We start from the raw sequence: 14470 nt of genomic DNA, 5'->3' as shown, positions 1-14470 counted from the left end.
TTAGATCACCTTGATACTGTCATCTTGTATACTAGCAGTGTACTTAAGTTTTATGTAAGCATAGTGGTAGGGTAACAATCGAAGGAAATTTAAATATAACAACCAATTGTTAATTATGTCTATAATTAAATTCTGTAATTCTTTAGCAGTTACATGCATGTGTGTATATGCTAAACTGTTTCAGTCATGTCTGAGCCTTTGCAACCTCATATGGAATGTAGCCCACCTGGCTCCTCTGTCCATGGGATTCTCCAGACAAGAATACTGGAGTGGGTTGCCATACTCTCCTCCAGGGGATCTTCCCAACCCAGGGATCAAACCCGCATCCTTATGTCTCCCATTGGCAGGCGGATTTTTTACCACTAGCACCACCCAGGAAACCCCGGAAGTAGCATAGCTTTGTTATTCCTGAATAGGCCTAAGGCTTTTTCATTTAAGTTATAAAAAGATGGAAGAAAAAAATAATCTTCTTTGGAAAAAAAATAATCTTCCCCATGTACTAGCTTGCTGTCTGCAGAAGTAATAGACAGTATTTTGTTATGCTTAATATTTTGCAATGTTATATTTTCTTATTTAAGTGATTATGTTAGAAACTAGATATCTTGACTTCCACATCAGTGCTCTTTTGACTGTACTTCATTATCTCTATTTTTATTTGGGTTAAATTTAGCATTACTTGATACATAGCAACTACCAGGGTAAAAGTTAACAATGAAAATGAAACAGTTCCATTAGTAATAAGTTATGAAGTGGATAGATTGGAAAACCCCTGAAGTTATTTTACAATAACATAAATTGCTGAGTTTTAAAAAAAACAAAACAGCGATATCTATTCTTTATTATTCCTCTTTGAAAAGCAATCCATCTTATGATAAATGTACATAGCGTAGCCAGACTGTGATAGCCAGGTTGGGCAAGCTTGGTCTTCATAAACTGATTGAATCATCAGTTCAGAGACTCTGCTCTAGAAACTCCTTTAACTACAGGCACAGCATAACATGGCTTGAATTCCCTTAGACTTTGTGGTGAATTACACTGGCTAATTTTTCTAAGACTGGGTCTCCTGTACTGTTAGAGGGACAGGTAGATTGCTTTTCAGAGAGCCGTCAAGAAGACCCCGGGTCAGGATCTCCCGATCTGTATGCAGTGGTAATCAGTGGGGTGGGCCCTGTGAGATACCCTTCCTGATCAGACAGTTCTCCTGCAAGCGCTGAGAACACTTACCAGCTAGATAAGGAGGGGAAACATTCAGTTTTTCTTCCTAGGAATGTCCGGGGGTTTTAGTAGATCTGACCTCACAAAAAACAACTCATACCGTAGAGCTCTCTGATTTATCAAAGTGCTCCTAACCCACTCTTCTCAAGAAAGTGTATGCATGCTTAGTTGCTCAGTAATGTCCAACTCTTTGCAACCCCATAGACTGTAGCCCACCAGGCTCCTCTATCCATGGGATTTTCCCAACAAGAATACTGGAGTGGGTTGCCATTTCCTCCTCCAGGGGATCTTCCCAATTCAGGGATAGAACCCAAGTCTCCTGCATTGGCAGATGGATGGATGCTTTACCACTGAGCCACCTGGGAAGCCTTCTCAAGAAAGTGCAGGGACACTATTCTTTTAATGTTAGAAAAACACTCTGATCCTTCTTATACGTTATTTGTGTTCTATCCGGATAATTTAAAATCTCTGACACAGAATGGCTTCTGCAGTATTCCCAGTGGATTGTATAGTCTATACAGTGAACTCAAGCATACTTGTTTTAAGTATTTTGGCTTAGTTTGCTATTATTGCTACAACTAGTGACATTGCTGATGTAGTCTTGGGTGTTCTGGTAGCATGACATGAATGAATGGATACAGTGATGTTCTGGGTTGTGAAGATGATGATGTCCATCTTGGCTCTCCAGGCCCTTCATGGCCCTCCTAGTCCCTTCATGGCCAGAGCATCTATACAACATGAGTTATTAAATAACCTGAACTTATATTTTTGCATAACTTATGATAACTCCATTATAGTCTTGATCACATTTCTTAGATATTTTCAATATTCATGACTAACACTGTGTGTGCATGGGCTAAGTCGCTTAAGTTGTGTCCAACTCTTTGTGACCCCATGGACTACAGCCCACCAGGCTCTTCTGTCCATGGGTTTCTCCAGGCAAGAATACTGGAGTGGGTTGCCATGCCCTCCTCCAGGGGATCTTTTGGACCCTGGATTATGTCTCCTGCATTGGCAGGTGGGTTCTTTACAACTAGCACCATAACATCAGGTTTTTAGTATTCTAAATATTTGATTAAATTTTGTTCCTTAATTTCATTACTGCAAACTGAACTCAAACTTCAGGCTGTGAATGATAACTGAAAATAATTCCTTCTCTTCCTATTCTTTACAGTTATAAGTGAGAAGGATTACTTTGGTGTTTAAGATTTTATATGCAGAATAATTATTTTCTGATCTTCACCTCCACTTGAGATAGAATTCAAATTGGCCCAAAACAAAATTAAAATTTTAGAAAGATCAGATGTTCTTTTTAAATGTTTTTCAACTTTTCATGGGGTGATAGCAGCATTTGGCAGACATTAGCTATTAATGTGGTTCCATAAACCACAAATTTGAACTAAACCTTAGACTTCCTGGTGTTTGAAAAACTTACCTAAAGTCCAAGTTAAGCTTTGCTTTTCTTTCTGATTTTGAATGCTTTTTCTCTGAAGCAGTACAATTGTGGGAGGGATTCAGGCTTGTTTGGGTCATGGTCAAACCCTTCTTCCAATTGATCAAACCTGACTCTACTCTAGTAAGATCCCTGTTCTGGGGTCAGAGGCCTTGGGTTTTAGCTCTGACTTTGCCAATAACCAGTGTGATAACTTTGGACATAATTCTTACTCCTGCTGGATTAAGATGATACCATTCCTTAAATGAGAGTTGAACAAGAAGATCTTACATGTCCTTTCCTAGCTCACATTTTAAACAAATTTCAAGATTAGTACAAACTGTACAAAGTTTCCTAAATATAGCTCAACACCACTGTCAGAGGGCTTCTCTATTTTTAAACAGAAAGAGAAACAACTTCTTTTGATTCAAGGCCATGTTTTTGATTCAGGGCTATCTTTTGAAATGGAAGAGGTATGAACCCATAGCTTAAAGAACTTATTATATTAATAAATTTACACTGAACTCATTGAACAATTGATTGTAGTCAACTGTCAGGGTTTGAACACTTACCATCTGTGGTCCGTGTTTTTGTTCTCCCAGCCTTTCATGTCTGTACTAAGAACAAGGGCATCTGCACAGGTACCCAAGCCAGATACCTCCGAGAATCTCTGCTCCAGTCTCACAGCCAGTGTTTCTTCCAGCCCCTTCATTCCACTGTCACTCTATCTCACGTCCTCATCATCTCTCATATGGCCTGTTATCTCTCCTGCCATCAATAACACTGGCCCTGCCATCACTGGAGAGATCTCTCAGGCAGATTTAATCCTGTGACTTCCCTAATTAAAAAGCTTTTTTATTTTCTTAAGTTTTTTGTTTAAGAGTATAGTTGATTTACAATGTTGTGTTAGTTTCTGTAGTACAGCAAAGTCAGTTATACGTGGACATATATCCACTCTTTTTTAGAGTCTGTTCCCATATGGGTCATTACAGAGTAATGAATAGAGTTCTCTGTGCTATTCAGTAGGTTCTTATTCGTTGTCTATTCTGTATATAGTCGTATGTATATGTCAGTTCCATGCAAGTTTTTCTACATCTGTGACTCAACTTCTGTTTTGTAAATAGGGTCATTTGTACCATGTCTTTAGATTTTACATATAAGCATATGATATTTGTCTGTCTGACTTAATTCACTCAGTATGACACTCTCTAGATCCATCCATGCCACTGCAAATGGCATTTTAAAACATAAAAATCTTTGATGCTGTTCTTTTTAGAAGATTTCTGCACCACACAATATTCTGATCTCTCTGGCTGTAACCTACCCTTTCCTTTCCACCCTGCCGTCCTGCAGTGCCAAACTCCTGTGCATTATTCAAACAGCCATGCGGTTCCAGCCTCTGGACTTGGCATGCAGATGCCCAGCTCCACATGCTTTTTCTCCTTTGTTTTACTTGGTGACTCTGCTCTAACTTTTTGAGATACAACTCAAGGGTGCTTTTTACCTTGAACCATTTTCACCACATCTTTTCACTTTTCTCTGCCCTTAACAGCATTTTTGCCCCGTCCTCGGCCCTAACTCTTTTCATTTCCCTGTAGTTCAGTAGCCTGCATTGGACTATTTACATCCCAAGGCTGGACTGTTGCCCTCTTTCCCTTTTCACCCCATCGTCTTGCGGGGGTCAGGCATCCAAGCCGTTCATTCCGAAGGCTTAGAAGGGTTTGAAGCTGAGGAGTGACAAAACCAGAGTTGTTTAGACAATATCTCAAACTGGGAGGAGAGGGATAGAGATTGGAGGAGGGCAGAGTAAATGCTGGGAAATGAGCTTGATGATTGTTTAATCAATGTGAAGTCAATGAAAGAATGAATACCATAATCAAGCTGAATACCACAATCAAGCCACTCTCCGCCCATTTGCTTAATCTCTCCCTCTCTCTTTTTTAGTTGTTTGGAAGAAACCATAAATTACTGAGTTCCTTTGGTGTTCAGTACAGAATGTGTTGCCTTCCTCTTCATGCCTCTTTCAAACATACAGACATTCTCCTTCCCTTTTCCCATGGTGCTCCTTTCTCTTTTATGCATTTGTCCCTCACTGTTTTATCAGAATGGGCATCCATTGACACAAGCCTGAAGTAATCATAGCAGCTGGCCCTGTGAACCTGTTTCTGTGTAATTTCCAGGCTGCATAGAGAGGAAGTTGCCCCCTGTGTGATGGATTAGGAACAAGTAAGACAAATGAAATGTTTTCCTTTCACTCAAACATCTGCTGGATGATGAAACCTTACCATTTATTTTTTGATGATTTGCCTCACAAACATTAACCGTGAATTATGGTTTAGAATTCATTTAAATCAATTCAGAGTCACCCAGTAGCACACTGGTTTGTTTTTCTTTGGCCTCGTGTTTCTATTTTTGTACAGATATGGCTCAGCGGTAAAGAACCTGCCTGCCAGTGCAGGAAAGGCGGGTTCAACCCCTGGGTTGGGAAGGTGCCCTGGAGAAGGAAATGGCTACCCACTCCAGTATTCTTGCCTGGGAAATCCCATGGACAGAGGAGGCTGGCAGGCTACAGTCCATGGGGTCATAAAAGAGTTGGACGTGACTTAGTGACTAAACCACAACCAGACCTGAAGCTGATCACCCACAGTTACTGCACTGCCTTGGAATAGCTGTCACTATGGTGTTGTATGATAAGAATATGTTTGTTACTCATTCATTTGTTCCGTTGCAAGAAAAAGAAACTTTTTTCCTCTGTCAACTCATGTTCAGTGATTAGAGGCCTGCAAATTAACTGACAAAGATTAACAGGAGAAAAGACAACAGTTTATTCCTGTATGAGGGAATATGCAAAGAAGTAATTCCTGCATAGCTAGATTTAAAAGTTTATTTATCTTAATAGGAAAAGTCTTTGGGACTTCCCTGGCAGTCCAGTGGTTGAGACTTCACCTTCTAATGCAAAGGATGTGGGTTCAATTCCTGGTCAAGGAATTAAGATCCTACATGCATCATGGCCAAAAATCCAAAACATGAAACAGAAGTAATATTATAACATGTTCAATAAAAACTTTAAAAACTGGTCCACATCAAGAAAAAAAGCACGGTAAAAAACTTTTTTAAAGAGTTTTTAGAAGGACTTCAAGGGGAAGCAACATGGTGGGAAACTAATGAGAAACAAGTGGAAAGTATGGGAAGTTTTGAAAAAGGTTTTGTTTAGTAATTTCTCATCCAGATATGAAAAGTGAAAGTGAAGTCGCTCAGTCGTGTCCCACTCTTTGCGACCCCATGGAGTGTAGCCTATCAGGCTCCTCCATCCATGGGATTTTCCAGGCAAGAGTGCTGGAGTGGATTGCCATTTCCTTCTCCATCGGATCTTCCCAACCCAGGAATCAAACCCAGGTCTCCCGCATTGCAGGCAGACACTTTACCACCAGGGAAGCTGGTGGTCCAGATATAAGGGGTCCTAAACCTCCTGGAGAGGAGATTGTGGCATCTATATTTTCAAGAGGCTTTGCTTAAGTCAGCAAAATATGTTTAGAAAAGGTTTTTTCTGCAGCTATTTCTTCAGTTGTTTTTATCTTAAAATAATCTTTATACCACATTAGGGAGTCCCAGTGGATCCCATCAATTCATTCACCAAATATATATTGGACACCTGCTATGAGGAAGACACTCTTCTAGGTGCTGGGGATCTAGCAGGGAACAAAATAGAGGAAATCCTTACCTTCACTGAGCTTACACTCTAGTGGGAGACAGTAAGTAAGTAAAATGCATGCTATGTTTGAGTAATGATCAACATAAAGGAGAAAAATTAAGCAGGGAAGGATTTAGGAAGTTATAGTGAAACAGAAATGTGATTTTACACAAGGAAGCCTTGAGGAGGGAAGATGTGAGTAAAGATCTGAGAAAGGAGAGAGCTATAGAAGTAGATATTTATACCTACCACATTTTTACTCTTCTCTTAATGCTATTAGTAATTAATGCTTTTAGCATTTACATCTTACTAAGGCATTATAACTAGAAAAGTAGCACAGCTACGACTTGAGTCCTTGAGGTGACTACTAAGCTAAGGTAATTAATACCAGGGACAGCACATGGCTTTTTAGAAGGTGACTGTTTTACTGTGAGTCCCTTGACAGTGCAAGGACTAAGTGAGTCACAGCTTTGGTGTTTGGCCTTGTCAAGATTGTCTTCCTACGTGTGCCAGTTTAGACAGTTCTGGGCAGGCAACAAGAGAGGCTGATTCTAGAAGCATTCCCATCGTTGCTTCAAAATGCAGTTGTCTCCCATAGCAACACCTGGTTTGTTAACCCATTGCCATAGAAATAGAATGCAAACTATATAAGCAGTGTAATTTTATTCTTATTTTTAAAAACACTTGATTCCCCCAGCCCCTGCCTTTTTTTTTTTCCCATTTTCGTTATTTAACAGACCCTTGGCTTTGGTCATGGAGAAGGCGATGGCACCCCACTCCAGTACTCTTGCCTGGAAAATCCCATGGACAAAGGAGCCTGGTAGGCTGCAGTCCATGGGGTCGCTAAGAGTCGAACATGACTGATCGACTTCACTTTCACTTTTCACTTTCATGCATTGGAGAAGGAAATGGCAACCCACTGCAGTGTTCTTGCCTGGAGAATCCCAGGGACGGGGGAGCCTGGTGGACTGCCGTCTATGGGGTCGCAGAGTCGAACACGACTGAAGTGACTTAGCAGTAGCAGTAGCAGTGGCTTTGGTCAAGACTTCTTTCTACTTCTTCTGGTCATCACAGAGATAATTCTGTGTGCTTAAAGGTCTTGGAAGTCTTCTCAAGCCTGCCTTTTAAAATTATATCTCTATATTGTAAGAAAAAGAAGAGGGGATTAAAAAAAAGAAGAAAGGGACTTCTGTGGTGATCCAGTTGGTAGGGCTCCACACTGTCAGTGCAGGGGGCCCTAGTTCAATCCCTGTTTGGAGAACTAGATCTGGCATGCTGCAAATAAGAGTTCATATGGCACAACTCAGAAGCCCGCACACTGCTGCAAAGATCCCGTGAGCCACACCTAAGAACCTAGCACAGCCAAAATAAATTAACTAATTAAAGAAGAAAAAAGAAACCAAGCGGCAATCATGCATTGGAATGGTTTTCGGTTTTATTGAAAGCCCTTTTGAGTTTCACTATGACCACTCTGTCTAACAGGAGGCAACTTCTATAGTTAATATTCTTTTTAAAAAAGAACAGTCTTTTGATGCCTTGCATTCCTGAGGGATTCTAAACCTTGAGCAGTTTCATCGAGGCTTGTATATTCTTCACTATGCTAAGTAGGTATTCCTGTGGCAAAACTCCTCTCAATGAAGAACAAAAGGATACTGATGGTAAATGTTTTGTTTTGGCATCTGGTTGTTATCAAGGGAATTCTCTGATGGTTCAGTGGTTAGGGCTCCACAGTGGAAAAACAAACTAAGAAAAGGTTTCCGTTAAATTTTCTATAGCCCGATTGATTAAGCAAATATTCACTGAACCTCTACTGCAATACAAATATGGCTAAGACTAGGGACAGACCAATTCAAGATAAAGTCCTGGTTCTCAATGATCTCAGAGTAGAGACTGGAATGCAGATGGCCTAAGAGAAGAGTGAAAAATGCCTCCGTGAATGAGGGCAAAAGGCCTTGGAAGCCTATCAGACCAGAATCTAACCCAGCTTTGAGGATTAGGTGGACAGTTCAAGAAAGCTTCCTTATTTTAAAGGACGAGGCAGAACTCCTTAGGTAGAAAACGCCTGTGTATAAAGGCACAAAGATCTGGGGAACTTCACTGGGAGTTTTTGGAGGACATTGATGAGATAGCAGGCTGGACACAGAGGCAGCCAAGAGATTCTGAAGGGTATTGACTCCAGGCCAAGGAGTTTGGATTTGATCCTGAAAGTGACGAGGAACACATAAAGCAGAAGCAGTGGTATGAATGTGGAAAGTTCACTTGGGAACCTTAGACTTTGGGAAGTTCACTGCTAACTTTTTGGAGAGTGAGTTGGAAAACCGAGCAACAGGGTAGGAGGTAGCAGGAAGGCCTGTTGTGGATTTGTAGAATAATACAGGAACAAGGGGGCTTCCTAGGTGGTGCGAGTGGTAAAGAACCTGCCTGCCAATGCAGGAGATATAAGAGATGCAGGTTCAATCCCTGGGTCATGAAGATCCCCTGGAGGAGGGCATGTCAACCCATTCCAGTATTCTTGCCTGGAGAATTTCGTGGACAGAGGATCCTGGTGGGCTATAGTCTGTAGTGTCACAAAGAGATGGATACAACTGACGCGATTGAGCACGCACACACACACAGAAGCAAGGAGGGCCTGATCTAAGGCAAGAGCAGTGAGGATCAGCCTAGTGGCATTTGGCAGTCAATGCGACCTGGGGAGAAAGGGAAGAATGGAGTCTAAGATGGCCAACAGATGTCTACCCTCTGTCTGCTTGAATATATATGGGTATTCAGTGGATACCAAGAATATACTGGAACATCTTTACAATACTGGTGTTTGGAAACAGAACTGAGATCTATCTTATAAGTTCTTACACTGTGAAAAAGATTTTCCTGCAGCATTGGTGGTATGAAGAATAGAAAATCTAGAATCTGATGTTATTGTTATTCAGTCCCTCAGTTGTGTCCTATTCTTTGTGACCCATAGACTGCAGCACACCAGGCTTCCCTGCCCTTCACCATCTCCCCAAGTTGACTCAAAGTCACGTCCATTTAGTCGATGATGCCATCTAACCATCTCATCCTCTGTCACCCCCTTCTCCTCTTGCCTTCAATCTTTCTCAGCATCAGGGTCTTTTCAATGAATTGGCTCTCTGCATCAGCTGGCTAAAGTATTGGAGCTTCAGCATCAGTCTTTCCAATGAATATTCAGGACTGATTTCCTTTAGGATTGACTGGTTTGATCTTGCTGTCCAGGGACTCTCAAGAGTCTTCTCCAGCACCACAACTCAAAAGTATCAATTCTTCGTTGTTCAGCCTTTATGGTCCAACTCTCACTTCCATACATGACTACTGAAAGCCATAGCTTCAACTATATGGATCTTTGTTGGCAAAGTGATGTCTCTGCTTTTTAATACGTTGTCTAGGTTTGTCATAGCTTTTCTTCTAAGGGGCTGCTGCTGCTGCTGCGTCGCTTCAGTCGTGTCCGACTCTGTGCGACCCCAGAGACGGCAGCCCATCAGGCTCCACCATCCCTGGGATTCTCCAGGCAAGAACACTTGAGTGGGTTGCCATTTCCTTCTCCAGTGCATGAAAGTGAAAAGTGAAAGTGAAGTCGCTCAGTCGTGTCCAACTCTTAGCGACCCCATGGACTGCAGCTTACCAGGCTCCTCCATCCATGGGATTTTCCAGGCAAGAGTACTGGAGTGGGGTGCCATTGCCTTCTCCGTTCCAAGGGGCAAGCGTCTTTTAAGTTTGTTGCTGCCATCACTGTCCCCAGTGATTTTAGACCCCAAGAAAATAATATCTGCCACTGTTTCCATTTTCCTCTATCTATTTGCCATGAAGTGATAGGATTGGATGCCATAATCTTAGTTTTTTGAATGTTGATAACTGTAAAAAAGATTGTTCTATGGCCTTGGTAGGATCTGATGGGCTAGGTTTAAACCACCATTTTCACATATTTTCAGTGGAATATATTTTTGATCATTTGTAAACTGGAGCTAATCATAGACCTTTCCTGCTATGACATAGGCTTATTATGACCATCAAATGAGGTAGATTATTAAAAGCTGATATTTTTTCTTTTAATTATGATAATTAAAATTATATAGTGCATTATAAAAGGGGCTTCCCTCACAGCTCAGTCGGTTCAGAATCTGCCTGCAGTGCAGGAGACCCGAGTTCAATTCCTGGATCAGGAAGAATCCCCTGGAGAAGGAAATGGCAATCCACTCCAGTATTCTTGTCTGGAGAATCCATGATCAGAGAAGCCTGGCATGGAGTCCATAGGGTCACAAGAGTCTGACACGACTTGGCGACTGCACTACCAGTGCATCATAATAATGTAAGGTGGTGGTAGTACTAGATTCAGTGTGTAGGTTTCCCTCCCTTTGATAGGCCACACTGGCAAAGATGAGTAACAGGACTTTGATGATGGTCCCCGTCCTGCCTCCTGCCAGCCTGGGTCCTGGCTGGTAGATTTCCAGCATGCATGGTATAGCATGACGAAAGTCTGGACCGAGAGTTGGATGTAGAGACTTGGGATCCTTCAAGTAGAATTTTTGGACTGTGTGTACTGCCTCTTTGCTGGAGTATCTTCCAGTCTGGAGAATTTGCTAAACGATCCCTGTTTCCCATTCTCTTATCCTGTAAACATAACTGTTTTTCTCCTCTGGTCTAAGGACAATCTTTAGCCATATGTCAGATTGCTAGAATAGGAGTATTCTCTAATGTACATTGGGTCAAGTCTTGCCACTGGAAAAGTAGATATCTCTTTTCCAGAGCTTGGCCTCTTTCCTCTGGCAGAGTAGGGTCCATGATAGGGAGATCTGTGTTCACCAAGTCCTGCCATGGTAGTGGACATAGCATTCTCCGGAAGAATACAACCTGATTGCCTCTATCAAGGCTTGGAAGCCTCTTGGAAGCAAATAAACGAGCTGGTAACAATATGCCCCCCATCTTCCTCATCCTTTGTGATAGTAGTCTCTCAAGTTGAGAGTGTGTACCTCAGAGAATTTGCAGAGTAACCAGATTACCTGCCTTTGTGGGTTATTTGTTCTTTAAAAAAAAAAAAAATTCTCTGCTTCCTTTTATCATCCTCTCTTTGCCTTTGATATTTTGTAGTTTCCCTATATCATATCTGATTGGGAATTTTATTTTTTTCTTTTCCTATTTAGGGCTCAATTTCTGGAGGTTATGTTTGAATCTGTCTCAAGTCTGTCTGGCCCTTTTTAGAGTGTCTTTATCCTTTTCTCACGGGCTTCCCTGATAGCTCAGTTGGTAAAGAATCCTCCTGCAGTGCAATAGACCCTGGTTTGATTCCTGGGTTGGAAAGATCCCCTGGAGATGGGATGGGCTACCCACTCCAGTATTCTTGGGCTTCCCTTGTGGCTCAGCTGATAAAGAATCCCCCTGCAATGTGGGAGACATTGGTTTGATCCCTGATTTGGGGAGATTCCCTGGAGAAGGGAAAGGCTACCCACTCCAGTATTTTGGCCTGGAGAATTCCATGGACTATACAGTCCATGGGATCCCAAAGAGTTGAACATGACTGAGTCACTTTCACTTTCACTTTTCATTCTTTCCTCATATTTTGGATTTCTTATTTTATATCTTTACGTTAAATGTACTTATTTTAGAGTGATACTTGTCAAATCAACCAGTACTCACTGATGGTGAATTATTTTGTTATATATTTTTAAATTTTTGATTATGAGCTTAATTTTACTGGTGGGTCCTTTATAGCCTGTGTTAAGGGAGTCTTCTTTTAAATGTTTTGCTTTGTTTCTGTTGTCACTCAGGAATTTTTCAGGCTTGATACAGATTACGGGTATTAATGACAACTGTCCATTTGAGCTCCAGACAGCAGAGTGTCAGCCAGTGGTTGAAAGTATTCAGAGGAGACTTTGTCCACTCAGAGCTTAATCTAAGACAGACAAAGTTTTCTTTTCATTTCTCAGTGCTGTGGGCTGACTTTTTTCTAATATACCCTTTCACCAAATTACAGTCCTTCAAGGACCCTGGTTTTGTGTATTCCATCTCTTCACCTTCCATAGGCACCAGGTTTCATTTGCTATCCCCAGTGAGCATTAAGACCAAAGTCTCAGATAAGGAATTGATGAACTGTAGCCCAGACACAGGAAATGGCAACCCACTCCAGTACTCTTGCCTAGAAAATCCCATGGACGGAGGAGCCTGGTGCAGGCTACTGTCCATGGGGTCACAGAGAGTCGAACACAACTGAGCGATTTCACTTCACTTCAGCCCAGACACCAAAACCAGCCCACCACTTCTCTTGACTGGAACACAGCCATGCCCATTTGCTTCTGTATTGACTGAGCTACTGACAATGGCAGGGTTGAGTTGCTGCCATAGAGATCGTATGGCTCACAAATCTGAAAATTATCAATATCTGGCCCTTTGCAGAAACTGTTTGCCAGCCTCTGCCCTAGATTTATAAATCTAGAAGACTTCACCCCCAGCACTTGGGCTGCAAGGTCATCAGTTCTTGTGATTATCCCTGTAGTGTCCCTTTTCCTTGTAATTTCTAGTTCCTAGAAGTCTTCTTTACTTTTTTATAAGCCCAGCTAGGCATTTAATGGAGTAGAAAATGGTAACCCACTTCAGTATTCTTGCCTGGAAAAATCCCATTGACAGAGGAGCTTGGTGGGCCAGTCCATGGGGTAGCAAAGAGTTGGGCATGACTGAGCACACACACTAGACATTTAAAGTATGTCTGTTTAATTTTGTCTAGTTTTTTTTTGGTGGGAACATTTTCCTGTACATAGCCTACCATATTGCCAAAACCAGAAACTCTTCTACTCTCTTTGGATAGTAATATATTCTTCTTTGTGTATTTTATTGACCATTTAACTTGATCATTTAAAAGTTTTCTGTTTTCTAATGCAATTCTTTAAAACTATGAAAAATTTTATGTACATAGTTCTAAATCTGTAGTTTTTGACGTGCAATGCTCTCCTTGTCATTCTTTTTGAACTACTTTGTAATTCCCATGATCATTTATTTTTTAATCCCTTGATAATTTTAATTGCAATGCTCAGTTTTCAAATATAGTTTTTGGCTGTCTTATTTTTAGTATCTTGTGGTCAAAGATCATGGTCTTTATCATAGCTGTTCTTTGAAATTTTCTTTGTGGCCTAATATGTGACTAATTATTTTATATTTTTCATATATGCATGCAAGGAATTTGTCGCTGTCTCTGTATCTACCATACCAAACTTGTTATTTGTGCCATTAGGGTCTCTATTTTGAATTTGTCTGCTAGATATATTGGTTTCTAAAAGGGTTCTATTTAGAACCTATTATGGTTTATATTGTATATTTTTCTTTGTAATTTTATCAGCTCTCTATATTTAAGGCTATGCTGTTAGTTTAGTGTCAAAATCCATGATCATTATCTTATTTTGGATTATTTTGTGTGTTAATATTAAATTTGCTGATATACAAATGTTAGAAATCAGTTGGTTTTTTTTTTAAATGGCTAACCCAACCCTTCTGTGAGTTGAACCTAGCTATGTGCTGCTAGTTTTATACTCTAGCAAAATACAGACAAAAGAAGGAGCTTGTTTTTATGGTCTCTCCTGTTGGTCTGTAGTTTTACATTGGGCTTTTACATAGACATGGCTTGATCATTTGATGACTATGATTCCTGTAGGTTAAGTCCACAACAAAGATGCCTTTGTGGATGACGCCTCCAGGTCTGAGATGTCTACCAAATGTCACATGTTGTTGTCGTTTAGCTGCTAAGTTGTTTCCCACTCCTTTGTGACCTATGGACTGCAACCTGCCAGGCTCCTCTCTCCATGAGATTCTCCAGGCAAGAATACTGGAGTGGGTTGACATTTCCTTCTCCAGGGGATCTTTCTGACCCGGGGATTGAACCCGTGACTTCTGCTTGGCAGGCAGATCTTTACCACTGAGCCACCTGGGAAGTTCTAAAGGTCACTATATCCCTTTCATTTATTTGATGCTATTTTCCATATTCGACTGAGATGCTTGCCACTATGGGTTTAGGGCTGTAGGTATTTCCTTTTTTGCATCAAAAATGACATTTTTACTTCATTTTGAAGTTTTTCCTTTTTTAAAATTTTACATTAAAAAACATTTTTTTTATTCTATTTTTTTTTTAGTCATGC

General features: G+C 40.9%; 1 protein-coding gene across 1 annotated transcript in view; it reads left to right on the top strand.

Moving 5' to 3' along the window:
* Positions 1-14470, top strand: part of MAP3K5 (mitogen-activated protein kinase kinase kinase 5) — a 228669-nt gene that overhangs the window by 160085 nt on the left and 54114 nt on the right. The gene's annotated exons all lie outside the window — the stretch shown is intronic.

The sequence above is a fragment of the Bos javanicus genome, chromosome 9 (genome assembly GCF_032452875.1).
Source record: "Bos javanicus breed banteng chromosome 9, ARS-OSU_banteng_1.0, whole genome shotgun sequence".
In the NCBI taxonomy this organism is placed as follows: domain Eukaryota; kingdom Metazoa; phylum Chordata; class Mammalia; order Artiodactyla; family Bovidae; genus Bos; species Bos javanicus.
The sequence above is the reverse complement of the archived record's forward strand: the minus strand, read 5'-3'. Positions and strand labels throughout refer to the sequence as shown.